Below are 21,038 nucleotides of genomic sequence, written 5' to 3'. Positions count from 1 at the left end.
TGTACTCACCACTGAAAGAGGATCAAGGTCACACATTTTGCAGCCTGATGAAAATGCTGTCCAATGCATATCAGAAAACAGAGACCCTACAGACTATGGCATCAGCAAGATCCTGCTCAGCCCTTCTTCTAAGTCCAGCTTTTAAGTAGTCTCAGGGTAGTTGTTTTTCCTCTCAGCAAGCAGAATGACTAAAAATCTTGTAAGTAATCTTTATGAACATCATTTAAATTTTCTGGATTGCATTTGAACACCTGATCCCTGGCCAGGTCTTTCTTCATACTCATTACTTCTCAGTACATACATAGTTCTGTGTTGCTCTGTTACCTTTCAACTCCCTTGCCTGGAGGCTAACACATGACAGGTGAAGCCATGAAGACCCCAGAACATGACCATTCAGATGCTGTTCTGCTGGAACATGTCAGTGTAATAACAGGGCAGGAACAACATCTTGATTCTTCTTACTGCTGAAATCAGTGGCCTTGTAGGAGAGCCCCAGCGTGCTTATATAGTTTCAGGTTTTGATGATTTGGTCAAGGATAATCTGAAATGAAGAATGAAAACTGGAGTTTCAAATCAGTAGTAGTTCACCATTTGCCTGGCCAGTAGGGTTGCCAATTAAGAGTGCCATTTTAATCTGTATTTCAGCAGCCTTGTGAATGAAATATGAGTGTTTGCCCTAAGGAGCAACTTAAAGACACTCAAAGGCTTAGAGGTATGCCAAGTGCATTTGTAAGAAAGGGGGTAGTGGCTTGTGGGTTTCCTTTTGTTTTTGGTGGTTCAGCTAAAAGCAAAAACACTGCTGCTTCCTGTATGTCTGTCTTGGCTACATAAAGCATCAAACACTATGGCCTTGTACGTTATTAATTTCATGCTTTTCTTTTGGCAGTGCTTCTTATGGTACCTAATTTTGGATTATATTGGACTTCATTGAGATGGGAAAGTAGTATTCAAATAGACAAAAGAAAACTAGAAAGAATAACTAAAAACTGGGATTTTAACCTTCTGTTTTGATATACAAGTATATACTATGTGAAAAAACATGCACTTGTTCATACATCCAACCCTCAAACTGTGACCTTAATTGTGGAATACCTTTTCTAGCCTTAATTGTAGTTCTTAAGAGAGACAGAGTCATTGAGACAATTCCAGCTACGTTGCTCAAGCTGGACAGGTTTTCTTCTGAAGTGCTAGTGCTAAACTGGTCTCACTTGCATCTCGCTGCAGTTCAGCATGGTTTATCCTTGCATCACAGCTAGGGCTTGAGCTATTTGTAAGGAGTATGGAGAGTTTTCCTCCCTTTTTGTTTTTGTGTCTCTTGTTTTTGTGTGTGCATGTTTACATAGTGTGGCATAAGGACATGACCTTACAGGGAATTCTTTTTCTTTCTGAGGGCTTGGATTCTGGAAATTATACTAAAGCCAAACAAACTGCTTCATAATTTTGTTTGTGTAGAATTAATCAGACCTTAATCAAAAATGGTCTACAATGGAAGAGAGCTTCATTTTTGAAATATATTATAGAGATCTGAAAGGGAAACCTAACTCCCCTTTAGGAAACCTATTTTTATAAAAGGAATACCTTCTTTTTTAAGTTACCAAATTCAAACAATATCACCATCTGTTGTAGGTGTAGCAAATCCAGTATTAGGGAGTGAATGCTTGTGTGGCCATTCAATCAAATAAGAAATTAGTCATATATTTAGTGTAATTGAACGTTTGTGATAATGTGTATTGCTGATAATTTGTACTGACAGTATGCTCTGAAAATATCAACACATGACTATTATGACAAAACTTTCCATGTGGCAAAACATAAATTTGCCTGTAGTCATTTAAAAATTGAAGTGATGTCCTTGTGTGGCTTTCTGAAGCATTCTGGTATTTTATGTTCCAGTCATCTAAAGAAAAAACAGATACATTTCTTGTGAAATGAGTATTGAGTGCCTTAGCTAAATTTATATTTCTTTATTTTTATTTTTCCTTACATGTTAGATCTCTAAGGATATGTTTGGATCGCTACCTTTTTTTTTCTTCTTAATGTAAAAGAGTACAGGCTACTGTGGCTTCTATGCATCCCTCATTTTCATCCTTTCTGGTGATCTTTAGAGTTTGCTTTTCAAGGTAATTCAGTCCGTAGTCTGCAGTAGACTACAGGTTGATGAAAGGAGATGAGATGATAAAGAAAATGTTCAAGTCCTGTGTCCTTCCTGCTAAATCTTACTCTGCTTTCCAAGTCACCAGCTGTGTTGCATGTAGCTCTAGTTAATTATTCTGAATTCGATCTGAGATGCTGCTTCCTGTGAGTTTACTGTTGTCCTTTAAGATTTAAGATGCATTTTGATTTCAGAGTTGTTTCAAGTGAGCCATCCATATCATACTTGCTCTCACTGGCTCTGTTCTCATTGAAGTTTGATAAGTGTTTCTGTGCTTTTTTGACTGAGTAATTTAGGTGTTCGTTCCCTGTTGTCCTTTTTCTTCTCCAGTTACTGGGTAGTGATGAAGGTAGTTTGCAAGTTTTATACCTTTTCAGCAAAAAAATTCATCATATTTCCTAGGGATTTGCTTGTTTGGTTACCAAAACAAAAAAACAAGCCACCAAACAACAACAACAAAAAAAGAGTCCAACTAACAGACAAAAACCCCCATGATCACCACCACCACCAAAAACAACAACAACAAAAGAACCTCACCACCCTTTCAATTCAAATTCTTTTCCTGTGGAAGCTCAAATAAACACTCAGTTTCTGATAAGTCCTATCTTCTGTGCAGATGTTATGTTTTACCTATTTTAATTGCTACAGATCAGTTATGCTTTATTTATACTTGTCTCTTCATATTAGATTCCTTTTTGTCTATGATAACACATTTAAACTGTTTCCTTTCTTTCTATAAGAATACATTTTAAAAGTAATTTTAAAAGTATATGGTATACAATTCTGAAAGTCTTAGCTTAACCAGATAGGGTTTTTAACAAAAGTTTGCTTTTCTGAGCAACCCAAGGTGGTTGGTTTGCTCTTTCAAAAACTTTGAAGCAGTTGAATTTGTATTATTAATCCTTTTCTTTAGGGACTTCCTTCTTAATGCTGTTACAAATAACATGGCAGGGTCAAACAGCTGTAATTTCAGTATATTTCCAAGCATAAGCAAGAGAAGCAACATTTGAACAGGATTTAATAGGATAGGTGGGCATGCTATTAGCAGAAGATTTGCACTGGTATTTAGGTCTAGTACTATATGCATTTATGTGTTATCTGTCAGGAAAGGTGTTGGGGGAAGGAAAAGAGGAAATGTATTGATGGTATTGACGTACCCCTGATATTTCTAAGAAGCTTTACTCAGTGTATTAGTTTCTCCTACAACTGTTAACACTAAAAGCATAAATCTAGATTAAAAATCAAACTTCTTTTAATGGATAAATGTGAATAAAGTAGTGTTCCTGATGCTAAAAGGAAGATTCATCAATGGAAGCTGAAAAATAACACTGAGCCTGCCTCTGTGATTGGTGGAGAGGTGGTCATTTCCAAAAAGGTTTGTTGGTTTTCTTCCTGTAGAATCCCACTTTGTGCAGAGAAACTACTTAATCTTCTGCTGAGGTGGCAGGAATTTTGTGCTTTCAAAATGTATTTGATCAAAGAATTTTACTTGGGACAGTTAAAATGTTAAATGTTTCCAGTCAGCTTGTGTTTTGCAGACCTTCAGCAGATCTGGAGTCATCAAAACAACTTGCTTTGCAGTTCAATGCTAACAGTTCCTGGGCTTGATCTCTCTTTTCTCTCTGCAGACTGTCTGACTTTCAGATATTTTGATTAAGGACTGTGTTTTTCTACTAGTAAGCAATGTCAACAGTGCTTTATTTGAGCTAGTCATCCAATCTCTGCTTTAGTAAAGACAATTGAACAGTTAAAATTGTAAATCCCATCTTACAGTAACCCAAAGTACTGCTGAAAATTTTTAAAGTAAACTTTCCTAACACATTTTTAATAATTATTAGTGACCTAAATATTACTCAACTTTTTTTTTCCCCCAAGCTTCAGGAAGCTGAAGGAAAAGTGTACTGCTATTTGGTCTTCCCAGGTGAATCGACACAGAACTTAAGCAGTGATAAAATTTCGGTACTTAAAAGATGTTGTGGGGCCTTTGTCTCGCTGTCTGGAGACTGAAGGGAAAACCAAAGCTCAGGCTTGTGTGTGCAGCGAGGCCTACTGCAACGCTGTGTATCACCGCCTCCTCTCAGTTGAGGGCAAGACAGGAGAGGATAAGACATCCCTTCCATTTGCTGTAGGTAGAGGTCCCTTAATTCAGGTTGCCCAGATACTGCCAGTGAGGGGAGTAATGGCCTCAGGGTACACACATGAAGTAGTATTCTGCTGGTTTAGAGCCATTGGAGTAGGCCTGTGAAGTGCTTAGTGCTCTGCTAATGATATGGGAACTGCCAGTTTAACAACTGCAGCAGTAAACCATTCCTTTCTCTTTCTTTCTCATCCACATGCTTTTTCTTTCTCTGGGCACATCTCTTCCTTCTCACACATACACAGATACGTTGGCTTGCCAGCATCTGTGATGTGATGAAAACAGACTTGGAGGGAGATTAGGTCACAAACCCAGGTTTTGAACTTAGTCTTGCAGGTATCCGATTTCATGTTCTACATTGCTTGTATGTGAAAATGTTAGCCTTCATTGCCCATGTTTCAATTCACTAAATTTGTCCTTTAACACCATAGCTGAAAGAGTCATAGAGGATTATGGGAAACTTTTGGAATTCTCACTGGGTAACAAGGTCGTTAATCTAAAAATGGGAAACATTAGCCTCCCTAGTCCCCAAATACCAACTTCAAAATCTAAATTTGAGCACCGAGAAAGGAAAGGCTTATGTGTTCTTATGACAATCTTAAGGGAAAAATCCCTGGAAAGGACAAAAGGGCAATTGAAATAAATGATTATTCATTTTTTGCTCAAGAGAAAGACCAAAGGACCAAAAGCAGACAGGTGCTCTCTATACTGAAAATCTCCTCTTGCAAGCCTGTTTTGAAGTATATCACAAAAAAAATGCCTAATAGCATTCTAACAGTTTGCAGTGACAGCTAATGACCAAAACCAAACGACTCTTCAGTGTTTCATTTAAATATTTGCGTGTGTGTTTGTGGAATTAGAGAAATCCTGAGTCAAACAGTGAGACTGTAAGAGCTGAAAATTATCTTCTACTGGGGGCTGTCCAACTGTGAGTGACACCATCTATTTGTCAGGAGCTGGAAGACTGCTGAGAAAGTGACAGGTTACCAATATCTTTGACAGATAAGCACCACTTCTGACTACTGTGCAGTGTGCCTGTATGACATATTCTCCAGTTGTTGCTACGCAGGGGATAATGATTTACTTTGTTCAGTAAAGAAGCTATGCATACAGAATAGTTGAGTTGGGAAGGGTCCTCTGGAGATGTCTAGCACTGCTCAAAGCAGGATCAACTACAGTAGGTTGGTTGATCAGGACTGAGTCCAGTTGGGTTTTGAATATCTTTATGGATGGAGACTCCAGAACCTCTCCGGGTGACCTGGTCCAGTGGTTGACTGACCTCACTACCATGCCATCATTTATTCATGTGTTTAAATGGAATTTCTTTTATGTCAGTTTGTGCCCACTGCCTCTTGTCTTGTCACTGGCTACTACTAAGAAGAGCCTGGCTCCACCTTCTCTACAACCTGCCATCAGATATATATGTTAAGAACCCCCTAGAGCTTTCTCTTCTACAGGCTGAATAGTCCCAGCTATGTCAGCCTCTCTTCACATGAAAGATACTCTAAGCCCTTAATCATCTTTGGCACCCTTTGCTGGTCTACCTCCAGCATATCCATGTCTTTCTTGGGGGACCCAGAGCTTGGGGACCCTAGAACTGGACACAGGATCTCAGATATGGTCTCATACCATCACCATCTGTGTGCTGAAACTCAAGGTCTTTGGTTTAATTGCTATGTTAATGCGTAAGAAGCAGATTACTGGCATGTTACTACTTGTTTAAGCATGCCATATTCCCTGATAACTATCTTTTTTCTGGTGCAAGCATGAGATCACAGTCTTATCATGTCTCCCTTCCTGTAAATGTGACTCCTGCCATCTTACAAAACCACATAAACAGACAATCCATATCCACTCATGTCCAGTTTCCCTTGTAGCCTGTTGGTATGGTGATAGAACAAGGTGTCTGTTCCCCAGAGTCTTGTACCAGGAGCCAAAATTATCCTCAGAGGGAAACCAACACTAGGCCATAAATCTCTATGCCTGAATAAAGCAAGGAATAAGATGGAGTCATGACTGAGCATATGTGGGGTTGTCAAGTACATGAAGTAGATGTCAGGATACTAACTATACCCATGTCTTCTAAATGCATCTAGCAGCCCTTCCTCCTCGTTCATTTACTTTTGGTTCTGTGTGGCCACCTTGAAGCTGGTATCTGGCTCCTCAGGCCAGCCCATCTGGTTTGATATAAGCCCCCCTTCCTGCTTTCACACTGGGCATGAATAAGAACATCAAAGCCTTGCACTTAAGCCTTCCTCATATGGAGGAGCATAGGTTCCTTTAGGTAGAGGCAGAAGGATGCCTGGCTCTACTTCCCAGCTACTTTGATGCATCTTTCATCCTCTGCTGATTAAAGGACAATTTTCTCGTCCTGGTCTTAGTCAGGAGAAAAGGCACAGAAGACAAACCTTAGGTGTGTGCTGAAAGTTGGGAAGGGGATAGGTACCTTAAAGGAGGCTGTAGCGAGGTGGGGATTGGTCTATTCTCCCACGTGCCCGGTGATAGGACGAGGGGGAATGGGCTAAAGTTGTGCTGGGGGAGGTTTAGGTTGGATATTAGGAAAAACTTCTTTACCGAAAGGGTTGTTAGGCATTGGAATGGGCTGCCCAGGGAAGTGGTTGAGTCACCATCCCTGGAGGTCTCTGAAAGATGTTTAGATAGAGCTTAGTGATATGGTTTAGTGGAGGACTTGTTAGTGTTAGGTCATAGTTAGGACTAGGTGATCTTGGAGGTCTCTTCCAACCTAGATGATTCTGTGGATACCCTCTCCCTGACATGTAAGCAAAGGAGTTTGGATGTCAGTTCCACATATTTACTACTTTCCCTGTTTTGTCTTGAAAATAGCAAGGAATGAGGCAGTACTACTTGTCATAAGCAAAGAACTTAGAAGACTTCTCTGCAATATTATAAGGTGCCCTTGTAGGGCTGAGGTGGTTGTCGGTCTCTGAAAACAGATCTCAAACATCAGCTTTAGAAACCTGCTGCATGTTTGATTCCTTGTGATAACCATGAGAACTTTTTCTGAGCATTTATGCAGTGCTTTGATATCATCAGGTAGTAAGGCTTTTTTCTGTATGCATGTAAAGGGACTGTGTTTTTTATAATGTTAATAGAAATGACTTTGTTAATTACATTTGTCTCATAGTGAAGATTTCTGAGCACTAAGAAGTGCTAACAAGAGAGACATAATGATGCAGAAGCCAGAAAATCATAGGGCTGCTGGTGGCTGTCACTCAGATGATTTTGTGTGACTTAAAATTAAAGAGAATGTATATCAAGTGGCATGAGTGACTCACTGGAATGGGGATGACTCAAGTTGTTGCTCTGAATTTGGTGAGAAATGCTAGATGATGGGTTCCCACAGTGGCAGTGCTGCAAGTCTCTAGGTGACAAGGAAAGAGCTTAAATATTAGCAGTATAATGAAGTGAAATTTAAAATTACATTAGGTTACATTGGGAACAATAAGCAAGACTCTTGCAAGTTGTCCAATTTCACAGCCTTGGAACAGCATATAGGAATATTTTACTAAATTGTCTCACATAATGCTGCCAGGATAAGCGTAAGGAGAGTGATTTTAAATACAGTACTTCTTGTACACAATTATATAATTGATTTAACTGTCTTTAAACACAGGAACAGGTATCAGCCTTGCTGTGATGAAAACTTTAATGAATATACTGGAGAATCAGCCTGGAAGCCAGGGTATGTCTGCTCAGAGCTACTCAGTGGAGCATCATTGCTCCTGCACCCAAAGGACATTTTGTTTTGGGAACAGAAGGTCTGAGTGTTATCACTGATGCTGTCAAGCTTTCTAGTAGCCATGGTTCAGAGCAAAAGTAGAGCTGGAAAGTCCACAGACCTATTGAGTTCTTGCAGCATTTTGTTTCTTGTGGACAGGAAATAAGAAGTTCTTATGGGGAATCAGTTGTTTAAGTGAAGCAGAGGTGAGGGCATGAACAGGAGAGAGAACAGCCCTTCTGACTGAGCATTTTCAATAAAATATCAGAAGACAATTCGAATTGGTGCACGAATGCAAGACTGCAGAAAGCTGTAAACTAGTGACCCAAGCAGAATGAAAAGAATGTGAAATCCCTGCCTGCTCCAGCATTTGTTGATGCTGCCAATCAAAAATAATCCACATAAAATTACCTTTCTTGTGTTCTATTGAAGTATCTGAACTGGATCTGTTTAGCAGTAGGCTTTATGGCATGCAGGGTCTGGGTCTCTCAACAGGTCTTTATTCATGGTTTGTGTGAAATGCGGTAACGTAGTGAATGCACTCACTTGCCTTCAGGGAATATGGATGTTGCTGTGTGATAGTCCTGAGGTAATGGAGCTTCATAAAGGTCTTCAAATAGTAGCCATAGTATTATAACATACTTAACTTCAAGTGCAAATTTCAGCTGCAGAAGAGGATACGGAGGAGGATATCTATTCCAGATTGAAAATTACTGGTGTTCAGAGCAAGTTTTAAAAGAAAACAAATGTATGGCTTTTCTAAAGTTATTGACTATCAAGTGATTACTCCCACTAACCTAAGAGATGTTCAAGACCCTAGTCTTAATACAGCTATATAAACTGCACTTGCAAGCTTATTTTTGCAACCCTTGTATATACAAGTGCCCATTACTCACAAAGCAAGTGAATGTTTGTATTCTTACTTATGCAATTGCCTATTTGTTTAACCAAGTCCATTGTTTTATTTGGTTGCTTGATTTCACACCAAACCTCCTGTTACCATGCAATCCCAGTTCCCTTTGATATATCAAAAAATCAGTCTTATGCATGGATCAGGTAAAAATTCACCGTCTTGAAAGAGTGGTATACTAGCCTTCTGGTAGTATCAGAGTCCTGGTATCCCTAGTGTCAATGTTAGCTTCTCTTTAAAAAACCCAAAAGAATGAAGCCCTGATGTAGAACTTTCTGGTCTCCACAAGTTCTTAGCACCAATTCTGAGGTTTGCTCACTCCAGATTTTCATGAAAAAGTTTACTGAAGACTTTCTCATGTCAAGAATTTCTCTCTCTATGCTAATTTAGCTTCTGTAACAATATGTATATTCTTCTGGAGAACAGAGATTCAGATTGAGCTGTGCCAGAGTAGGTTTTGACACATCTAATCAAGCATCCTTCTTTTGCCTGCCTAGCATGGGCTGGTTGTTTTTTTTAATCCTTCTGTTATGCACCTTTCCAACTGCATTGCTATACATGTGGAAAGAGAGGCTAACTAGGTGTCTTTTGGCCTAACGTGTCACTATGTCATTTTGTTGAGTTAGTTGATATAGCCAGAGCAATTCTCTGTCAACAAATGTAAGACAAATACTGTTCCTACTAATGTTGTGGCTACTCCACTGAATGGTGTGCAAACCCTAAATAGACATTTCCCAACTACCTTTCAAGACACTAAATATTTAACATTCTCACATAACAGATAGCCCGAATAAGAGCTTCTATGAAGAAATTGGCAAAGCACTTCAGAAACTTTTCAGTCTTGACTACTCCTACTCATTTGCTATTCTTAGCGCACTCTATTGCCGTCAAGAATCTAGCTCAAAGCTTTAAGATTCTTCTCACTTCATCAGTATCGTAAGATTCCTTTTTTGCATCTTATATTTTTAGACATGCAGTTTCTGGCAATTAATGCAAAACCTCCTTTACTGGAGAAAAGTGTGATTGTTAAGTACTGTAAGAGCAGATTGTTTCACAGATGTTTGAGGGTAGAGAATGAACTTTTTCCTATTTCATTCTTACTCTGCACAGGGGGCAGATGTTGCTGGTACTGCTGATTCTGCTTCAGTTCTCTCAGTAGGATTATCCACACTCCCAAAATTCTGTTCTGTACTCGCTTAAATGTTTTACTGGCCTGGAGCTTTGTTTGAAGCAATGACTAGGAAGTCTGTTTCAAATTAATGAAATATGCATCAGTGAGCAAGTGAATAAACACAGCAGATTGCAGAATTAAGAAACACCGTGTAAGAAATGAACTTTATTCGTTTAATAAATGCTGTTTGGTTTTTTTATAACTCATGGTTATACTCATGTGAAATACCATCAGAGTGATCCTGTGTAACACAGGAAAATGAGCTGTATATATGAGCATAAGATGGAAAAACAAATGAGTTGGACAGGGCAACCCCAACAAACTTGGTCCTGCCTGAGTGAAACCAGTACCACTGGGTGCCAAGTTCGCTTTCCTTAGCATCCAGAGTAGGTGTGAAGAGAGTACAGTGACATTTATTATTGGTTAGTATATGGTTGTTACTAAACAAGATATAAAGAACTTGTGATTTGAATAGTAGCCACACAATACCACAGACCCTGAGGAAAGAATCACTTAATGTGCTTGTATTTCATTTGTTGCGGCACCAGAATGATTTTAAACTCCTGAGGATGACATGTGAATGAGAAAAATCAGAGGGGAATTTATGGATGAGCCCCAAAATGATGGTATTTAAATGCATCTTGTGTGGCAGGGAGCAGACTATTTTCAGAAGACATAGTCTCCATTTCTCTCTCTTTTACTTCCTCTTTATTTTTTTTCCTCTGTCTCTCTCTCCTGCCAGCAAATAGTGATACAATTATTATATATTAAAGGATCAGTTTATAAGTATTTGCTGACTTCTATGCTACTGGGATAGTGCAGAGAAGCAGCTAATCTTTGACTGCAGTGGCTCAGTTAAAGCTTTCATGCACAGAAATCACAGTTTTGCAGTGCCAATTCCTAGTTAGTGCATGTTTTAGAGGTATTTATGCTGATTCCTTCTCTGCAGGAGCATAGCAGAGCTTGCTAAAATGCCTTCCAGTTGGAGGGTGCATCCCTGACTACACACAGAACAAGTCAGGGCAGTGCTGAGACTGCTCTCACTTCACCTGAGTGAGGAACCATCTTCATGGAACTGAAAGTCAAGAAGACAGTGACAGTTACTTACTTTGATTAAAAAGTAATTAGGCAAAAACACCAGCAGATTGTGGTGATAACTGAGAAGCCATAGAACAAATTGGTGCTGTGAATTTTGACTTTCTGCAACGCTGCACACAGAACACATTGGGTACAAGAATAACATCTGTCATTCTTCTGTTCCCCTAACTGTGTGTTTCTTTCTAGATTACTGTTTTACCTTTAAGTAGAAGTAAATACAGTTAAAAATAGGAATGAGGAAACATGGGTGTCATCCACCTGATGCTACAGAGTAAATACCATCTGGGGAAGTGAGCTAACTGGTAGTGCAATACCCCACTTGATGATAAAAAGCTTTAGTTGTGTAGGGAGCAGAAGCCTTTGGACTCAATAACCACAATCTGTGACTGTCCATAGGAAATAAGGGAAATGCAGTGGTGGGAAGTGAGCAGATTGATCCGTTTGGATTTGTTCGACATACTAGTCTAAACTGGAGGCATTATAAAAGGTTTGGGGTGGGGCTCCATTCTTTTTTAAATTGGTCAAACCAAGGAGTGCTATCAAGAGCCATATCCCATATTCTGTATGTAGGCCAGCCTGTCTGAAAAGCATCTTTGCATCTGTCGTTAACTGATGTGATGGGAAGCCGTGCAGAAAAGCATAAGCTGATTAAAGAATGCTAGAATTAGGCTGAGCAGAGAAAAACCAGACCTAACTTGCTGGAGTCCTTTGAAGATCTTACTACAAAGGTATAGTGGGTGTTATTGTGTTTAGCAGCTACAGACAAATCACTAAAATCAAAGCAGTCAGTGCTTCAATATAGAAACCAAGTGATCACATCTGTGCTGCACAAATATTTAGCATATCACTCACCAAACTCTTCAGACCTCAAGCCTCTATGACTACGTCCAGGCATAATACCTGTGGGTCAATTGTTGTTATTGCTATTAACATTGTACTTTTAATACTTCTTACAGGGAATATGACAGTGATAGCTTTCTTAAAAACATACTTGACAGTCTTCCCCCTCTGTGTGTGACTCAACAGATGTGGTTGTGAGAATCGGGAATGCTTTTGTTGTCTGTTCATGCAGTCACCTCTGCTAGAAAATGTGTGTATAATTGTTACTTCAAATGAATATTCCAGTCATTCTGCCCAGAAGATTTAAAAATACTTAAAATTGCTTCATCTGTTCCTATCCAACATTAATGATTCTATGATCCTGCTGGACTGCTTTCATGCCTGGAGGAAATCAGGAAGTAGTATACAGTGTGTGCTTTATTTAAAGCAAAACAAAACCAGAATGGTTATTCAGATACAGTCCTAGAAAATGAGACTCTTGTGCAGCAGACCAGGAAAGTGGCAGTGTAATTCCTTGCTGGGGTGCCCCAGTTCCGACATGAAGGAAGTGCCTGTAGGGTTGTTTCATTCCTTAGCTTGTGCAGTGTGTGGCATCTCCTGTGTGATCAATATGGACTTCACGATGCAGCCATCTCTTGTGCTTGTAGGTAGGCTTTGGCCATCAGCTCCTTTTGCGCAGGTTACTGATGAATGGTTGTGAAGTAATGCCTTTTTGTCACCACTACCAAAGTGGCCTTTGTGTGAATTAGACTCCCAGAAGTCAAAGACTCCATACAGAATTTCCAGGCCACTGAACAAGCTGTTAGTCTCTTCACACAACCTTGAAATTGAGAACCCAACAAAATAATCCAGCTAGATTATTGTTTTTAAGACAGCAAACAACCTCCTGTCTCTTTGTTCTTGGCTGGTCAGGTTTTGAGTTTCACCTCACTGCACTGAGAGAACAGGAGGAGCTCGGATACATTGGCCATGTGTGTCTTGGGTTGCATTTTGCCTGTGTATGTGCACACATGTGCATGTCTTACATACATATTTGTGTAAAATAGCACCTTTCTTAGAAATGATATATCTCTGAGATGTCAAACATGTGCAGGCACCTTAATGATCTAACAGCCAGAGACATGCTGAATAGAAATATTTGCCCTGCTTCACATGATGACAAGTAAAATAAGAGTGCGGAATAATTCAACTCCCACTACAAAGCTTAGTGCTGCTCAAGCAGTGTTATTTTGGGGTTGCTTATATCTGTGCCATCATTGGTGTTGCAAATGCAACAGGAACTACTGACCTACCTGTGCTCCTGTCCTGCCTGGGCCTCAAGAGCTTTTTCATGCAAAATTGCTCTCTAATTAAGTTGCACAGTGGTAGAGCAGCACAAGCTGTACTGAAAAGGGGATGCCACTTTCCAGTAGCTACTAGAAGCTCAGCGTGGTGTTAAGAAAATGGAATAAATGCCTTTTCAGGGCCCAGTGGTCTCTGTATTTGACCTTGCACTGCCAGCTATTGGCTAACAGTATCCTTTGTATTTATAAACTGGACCCTGATAGCAACTCCAGTGTACAGCAGTTATGCCTCTGCCATATTACAACGTGAGTTTTGATTCAAAAGGTAGACTGAGATATACAGTTATATTTCATAACTTGGTGCTGCTCTGTCAGAATATTATTAACTGAGGCACCTTGAGGAGCTGGAAAGAAAATCAAGAAATAAGAAGTCTGTCGATATGTATTCTGTTGCATTCAGTGTTACTAGCAGGTGCTACATGAGTAATTTCCATAAGGAAAATGTGATCTTTTGCTGCTGTTTTGGCATTCTAAAATGCAGACTATTTTGTGTGAATTGAAATAACATTTTTGTAAGAAATTGTAAATGGAGACTGTATTAAATCTTGCATAAAATGAACGAAAAATGATACTAAGGAGGCAGATCATCCAACTACAGAAACTGTTCACCTCATTTAAGTGCAAAGAGATGGGAAAGTGAAAGCCATTAATCTGGTAGCATTAGAAGACTACGTGAATTATCTGAGCTGGTGACAAACTGAAATGTAATTAGGTATGTTTCATTGCTTGAAGTTACTTTAAACATCAAAGATAGAGAAAACGGGGAGAACAGATTGGTTACTGAAGTAGGGGTAGGGAGTAGCTTTATCAGAGCCAGTGTCTATGTGACCATTGCCAGTCCTTGGTATTTGGTGACCTGTGCTACATACATACAGTGTCATTCACAGCTGTTTTCTGTGCACCTGGGAGCCATTGTCTCTAATGCAAACTAAAAGCTTTGGGGGCCTTTCTCTTACCTAAAAAATAGTGAGATGCTCACAGGTGTGGAAATAGATAAAGGATTCATGCAAGTACTTATGGTCAGTAATGGATAGCTTGGCATTTTGCTGTGGGGAGAGCTGTAGTGTTAGTGAAGTTTGATGTACAGCTGTCCCTGGAGAACTAGCTCCTCTTTGCTTATACAACTCAGTGTCACCAAAAAATGGCCATCACCCTCTGTCTCCCAGGAAAACTCTTCTTCATTTTCACAGCTGCATTTCACATTTATTTCTTCCTGGAACACTGCTTGTTTGTAATGCTCCCCTTGAACCATTCTGTTGAACCACTATTGCTTTTCAGTCTCTACACAGGTGACTGGTTTTGGGAAGGTAATCCTTTTGCTGTGACCTTAGGTTCTCCTCTTGTGTGTTTGTTTGTAAGCTACTTGCTGAAGCAAAATAAGTCATTATGAATGCTCCACCTGCTGTAATCATTTTTGTTCCTTATATTAACAGTTTGAGGAAATCAATCTTCCTTAGGTAATAAACCAAAAACTATGACACTAGCCTGGTATCTGAAAATTAAGTGGAATTGCAACTCCTCACACTGCTCCAACCAAGGACAGCATCCCACTGTGCAGCATCAGGAGCAGAGTATACTCCTCTGACCGTTGTTTCACACCCTCTGCCACTTCTTCAAGGATGGGATTAAATTGTTTTTGGCAAGTTTCATGGGGCCAGCACACAGAGTGATACTGTAGATAGTCAGCATGGACATGGAACTGGGACACTGCAATTTTGTCTTCATGTTCCTCCTAGTCTATTTACCCATCCCTGTGCGCATAAAAGGAGGGCAATCAATGTTCAAATTTTTCCCATTCTTCTCTCACCCTGTTGCTAGAGTCAGAAAGTGAGAAGGGATGGATGGGAATGCCAGCTCTTTCATAGGATTGCCCTGTTCTGTACAGGAAAAGTTCTGCACTAACACAGTTCCAGCTTTAATATAAAGACTGATCTCTTTCTTTAAAAGCCACAAGGCATGGTTGCTGTCCTTCATAGCTTTCTTGTAGGGAACCAGTGTGATTGATGAGGTTTTTATTCTTGCCCAGTAAAATCCTTAGGGCTTGCTCGGTCTCAAGGTTTCTCTTTTTTTCCCTTTAAACCTGAAAGGGAAAGGGAGAAATGGAGAGGGAATGTACCTGGGTGGAGGCTGTTCGCAAGTGGTGTCCCTCAGGAGTCGGTCTTTTGACTGGTGCTCTTCAACATCTCTATCAATGACATAGACGATGGAATTGAGTGCACCCTCTGCAAGTTTGCAGATGACACCAAACTGAGCTGTGCAGTCAATACAATAGAGGGAAAGGATGCCATCTAGGGGGACTTGGACAGGCTGGAGAAGTGGGCCTGTGAGAACCTAATGAGGTTCAACAAGGCCAAGTGCAAGGTGTTGCACTTGGGCTGGGGCAATCCCAGGTATTTATATAGACTGGGAGAAGAACAACTTGAAAGCAGCCCTGCATGAAGCTGGACATGAGCCGGCAGTATGTGCTTGCAGCCCAGAAGGCCAACTATGTCCTGGGCTGCATTAAAAAAGGGGTGGCCAGCAGGGAGAGGGAGGTGATTGTCCCCCTCTACTCTGCTCTTCTGAGACCCCACCTGGAATACTGTGTGCAGGCCTGGGGCCCCCAGCACAAGAAGGATGTGGAGCTCTTGGAGTGGGTCCAGAAGAGGTCCACTGAAATGATCAGAGGGCTGGAGCACCTCTCCTATGCAGAAAGGTTGAGGGAACTGGGCTTGTTTAGCTTAGAGAAGAGAAGGCTCCGGGGAGACCTCATTGCAGCCTTCCAGTACTTGAAGGGAGCATATAAACAAGAGGAGGCATGCCTGTTTACATGTGTTGATTGATAGTGATAGAACAAGGGGGAATGGTTTTAAACTAAGATGGGGAGATTTAGGTTAGATATTAGGAGGAAGTTTTTCACTCAGAGGGTGGCGAGGCACTGGAACAGGTTGCCCAGAGATGTTGTGGATGCCCCATCCCTAGAGACAAGGCCAGGCTTGATGCGACTCTGGGTAGCCTGCTCCAGTGGTTGGCAACCCTGCCCAGAGCAGGGGGGTTGAAACTAGATGATCTTTAAGGTCCTTTTCAACCCAGGCCATTCTATGATTCTATACCTGCAGCAGGTGCTCAGAGGTCGAATCAAGATACCATCTGTCATCATTGCATTTATACTGCCAAATAAAATAATGATTGAAAATGAAGATTAAAATTGGAAATCTTCTTTCACATCTAATGAAAATCAGTAATCTTGGCATAACATATGGCACTGCATTCAACTCTTAGTGCCGTAGGAGTAGTTTGCAGCTGACAGCGCATATGTCTGTACAGTATGTTTCAGAATCCCCAAATTTAGATATTTCATTGAATCAGTAATTTTTAAGCTTGAAATGTAAGCAAATTCCTTTTCCCCTTTCTTATACTCTTCCCTTCCCCATGCCCCCAAAAAAGCAAACCTTTAAAAGTTAAGCATTTCCTAATGCTTTGAAATTATCTCCTGTGCTCATTCAGAGTGATCCTTTCTCTTAGTCTACTCAGTATTCCTTTGCAATAAGAAAATGGTACATGCAGTTCTGTTCAGGTGAACAAAGGACTCTCAAAGAAAGTCAGGTGGCATCTCAGCACTCATGTAATTACCTGCCAGGAAAGCCTACTGAGTTGCTAATTTCCAGTTCTAGAAAAATTTCAATGCAACTGCCAATATGGGCTTGAGAAAAAAGGGTGTGAACTACCTGTACAGTGTAATACTGTGCTTCTTCCCTGACTGACATAGCAAAACTATCAGATGCCTGCTTTCCCTTAGTAGAGGATTAAGAAAGGATTCCAATTTCCCAAATCATTTCTCTACCTTCACTATGCCTAAACTCTAATTCATCCACTTGTGCTGAGAATTTGATTTTCCAGGAAGAATACAGAGTACAATCAGCAGTGAGAACCCTGATCAGAGACTTGCTTTGCTTGGATCCCTTCAGGGCAAAATGTCAGGGCAAAAAAAATGCATCTTTTTTCACATAGCATTAGATCCTGTTTGTGTTCTATTACCAATATCACTTGTATCGAAATTTTGATGCATTTTATATTGTGGCATTTTGATTCCAAAGCCATGCATACGTTAATTAAAATTAATAAAACTTAAAAAAAAAAAAAAAAAAAAGGCGGTTTAATGGACACAGAAGTAACATCTGCTTAGTCCTAATCAGAAGCTGGGGACAGCATGCCTTTGCAAATTCATGAATGTTAGCCTGCTTTCCTGAAGGTGAAAATCTGGTGAGTCATAGTGAAAATATAACTGTTCAGCATGAAGTGAAGCTTAGGGATGAGCTTTCTTGACTGCTAAGTTGAATTAGATATGGGGAAATATTGGAAGAATAAATATTTGACTGCAAAAATCTGAAGATTAAGAGAGTATCAAGATACCTCAGTGCAAAGTTGAATATATTGCAAAGGCACAGCTCTTTCCAAGTTACTCATTTTGATATTTTAAAATCTTCACATATGCAATAGGACTGCAGGAGATTGGATTTATTTGCTTTATTTATTTGTCTGTATTCATCCATCCTTTGTAGAGCTGTGGCCCTGTGAACCATGGTGTCAAAGGTACTCCAACAAAGCCATAGTTATGCATTTGCTCTGCTTGCTCCTATTTGTTTCTCAGGCTGTGTGTGTTTGTGTACCAGTGTGTTAGGTGGTCCCCTTTTAAGCTCTTTTATCCTTCCTGAGAGCTCTTAGAAACTCAGCTTCCCTTTATCTCTGTTCCCTCACTTAACTGCAAGCTGTTTTCACTGTTCCCAAATGTACCTACCAGGTTGGCAAAGCTTTTGGCAAAGCTCCTTTTACCTTGCTTTTACAAATGGATCCCATCTCTTAGTTCTTTTCCCTGAAAGAGGAGTCCTTGGCCAGAAAAGCCAAAGCAGTACTTGCAGCACCAGCTGCAGAGCTGGTTGTTAACTCACAACATGCATCCACTTGTGTCCAGCTCTTCCCCTTCACCTGCAGGCTCAATATCATTGCCTTGGCTCCCATGTCCTTTACCTTTTCTTTCAGAGATCTATAGTCATTCTGGAAGTCCTAACTATCCATCTTGTTCTAATTATTCATGCTAATCGCACAAGTAATTAGAGATGCAAAATGATTTCAGAAACTGCAATTTGATATTTTAGTTTCAGTGTTTATTCTGGAACTCATCTAAAACAAACCAACCAACAACAGGGCTATACTGATAGTTCTACTTATTTCAAGTAAATAAGTGAACAGTGTTATTGTATAAAATGCTGAGGATCGATTATTGGCTAGAATAACCCAGATTTTCTGGAAATGTAAGATTTGCTTCCCAGCAGAGTTGGCTCTATACTTTAAAAAAAAAAAAAAAAAAAAGTTAAAAAAATGTAGAACTGTCTCTATAAATCAAAAATGATTTCAGGAAACAAGGTTAAATCTAGAACTGAACAAGTACAAAATCATCTTGAAAACAGAAATCAGAACACTGATGGTATTCATGAACCCTTTCATCCATTTTTGATGGGCAGTAACAGAAGTGATGTTTTGTCTGCAAGAATGTTTGCACAGCTCTGTCTCACTGGTGATTCTTCAGTAGTAGTCTAATAGTCTTTTAAATGCAATAACAATTTATAATATAAGTAAGATTTTCCTGATTTTATGAAAAGTTTCAGCAAGGGAGTATGGAAAAAAAAAAACAACCAACCAACAAATCACATAGTTAAGCAGCTCTCAGACAATTGCTATGCTGAAAGTTGCTTGCTCTGGATGTTTGAGAAATTTAAGGAAATTAGGAAAAATCAAAGTGATTTTTGAGAGTGTAAAGTGTAAAGAGTGTAAACTGAAAAAGAAGTTAGATACTTCTTGGCAATATCTCTTTGGTTTATTTCATGGTGGGTTTATTTTTGTCTTCTATTCCACTACTTGTGTTCCACTACTGAGTGTTAACATTTTTGCTACCTGAGATGAAAATTTCTTGCTTTTCATAATGTCGTGTTCTGAGAGCTGGTTGCTATAATCTGTTTTCCTTTCAGTGCTTGCCTGCTCATCTTGGATTCTCATACCATATCCACCATATTATGGTCTTAGTACAGTCCAGCAATATATGCCATATCATGAAGAAACATTTTATATTAATATTTATACCACCTCTAGCAAAGGTGATTAAGAACTAAATAAAGCTTGGTAGATTTTTAATAAGTAGGTTTCATGTTTTCCATGTTATTTTCTATCTGGCTTTAGGAGTATGTGTATGTGCTGCCCTCTAGCAGCATATTTCCTAGCATTGCTATTGTTTCTGTTTGCTGTGATATGGACATTTCTCACTACCCCCCCCCCCCCCTTATTTTTTCTTCATAAGGACATTGTGTAAGATGGGTTTATACTTGGGAGCCCTGTTGCAAAGAGGAATTATCACTCGGAGTCTCCCTACCTGGCCCCACAATCACTTTATAAATACCGGTGGTCTCCACATCTTCATTAGTGTTCTTAGATGGGTGTTACATAAAGAGGAGTAGTTAAGAGGGAATTTCTATGCACCCCTTGTCCATCGTTTGGGCAGTTTTCTCTGGATGCTATGACATATTTGTGCCGCCTTTGCAGAAGACCTCAAGAACTGCCCCAAGGGTCCCCTTGTAGTGCTTTCTTTAAAAAACAAACAAACCACATTCGGATGCCAATATATCTCTCTTGGGACCAGTCCTTTACTACCTTGAGGTCTGCTACACGTGTGGAAGGAACCATCTACAAGATGAGAATTATTGATAGGTAAATGATCGTTTGTGCCAAAATATTGGAGGAGTACCACCCTGAATCTCCTAGGAGACTGAAGGATTCTCTGCATGTCTGACATAATATGGGAGAATTGAAAACATTATGTGCATGACATTAAAAATGCCAAATACATGATTGTCTGTGTCTAGATTTAAAGGTGATGTAACGCACAGCTTTCATTAGGGGAAAGCTGGAGTCTCAAATACTGTCAGTTTTTTTCTTCAGAAAGTTGTAATGTCATGCCAAATTTTAATTTATTTCTCACTGGCATATGAAAAAAATACTGTTTAATTACATATAAATTTGATAGGGTACATCTCTGAAAATGAAACTTGACTTGTGAAAACTTGTAACTTATGCCATTCTGAATTGGTATTTGAATTTCAAAAGTGCTTTGAAGTGAAAGTAAAAAAAATCAACCCGAAGCTGTTAGCACAGCCTTTCCTTCTCCCGAATGAACTTTCTTTTCAAATTTTCATAAAGATATGATAACTTTTAAAAACTAAAAATTTCCCTTCTTCGTTTTTTATACAGTGAAACCATCTCTTATTTTCTTTGTTCTGTGTAACACCAAGAAGATGGTACAGGTGTTCGAAGCAACGAGATGAAAAGGCTAGAGTTGTTCAAGCAAAGAGAGAGGCCAAAGGACTGATCATTCAGGTTTTTAAGAGGACAGAGAAAAGTTTTTTTCTCTCAAACTGCACCTGCATAGCTGGGTCTCTGAATGCCCTCTGTCCTAGTTGTATTTGTCTTGAAGGTGCACCAGGTGGGCCTGTTGCTTAATTTGGGCTCATCCCCCTATGTTATTTAGGGAAGAGGAAAAAAAGAGAACTTCAAGCTCTGCAGTTCCTGCCCTGGCATCTCTCAGCCTTTACAGAGACTTAATGGCATACTGAGCCTTCAG

The 21,038-nt window shown here is 39.8% G+C and overlaps 1 protein-coding gene across 7 annotated transcripts in view; it reads left to right on the top strand.

The window, feature by feature from the left end:
* Positions 1-21,038, top strand: part of PHACTR1 (phosphatase and actin regulator 1) — a 350,894-nt gene that overhangs the window by 63,584 nt on the left and 266,272 nt on the right. Inside the window, exon 1 of one of the 7 annotated variants that reach the window (XM_080577952.1) lies at positions 1-21,038. This exon is cut by the window's left edge and continues 15,332 nt beyond it. The exons of the other annotated variants lie outside the window; for them this stretch is intronic. The gene's annotated coding sequence lies outside the window, so the exon portion shown is untranslated. 7 annotated transcript variants of the gene reach the window in all.

The sequence above is a fragment of the Anser brachyrhynchus genome, assembly GCF_964034855.1.
Source record: "Anser brachyrhynchus genome assembly, chromosome: 2".
Lineage (NCBI taxonomy): Eukaryota > Metazoa > Chordata > Aves > Anseriformes > Anatidae > Anser > Anser brachyrhynchus.
This window is presented reverse-complemented; position numbering and strand designations above follow the sequence as displayed.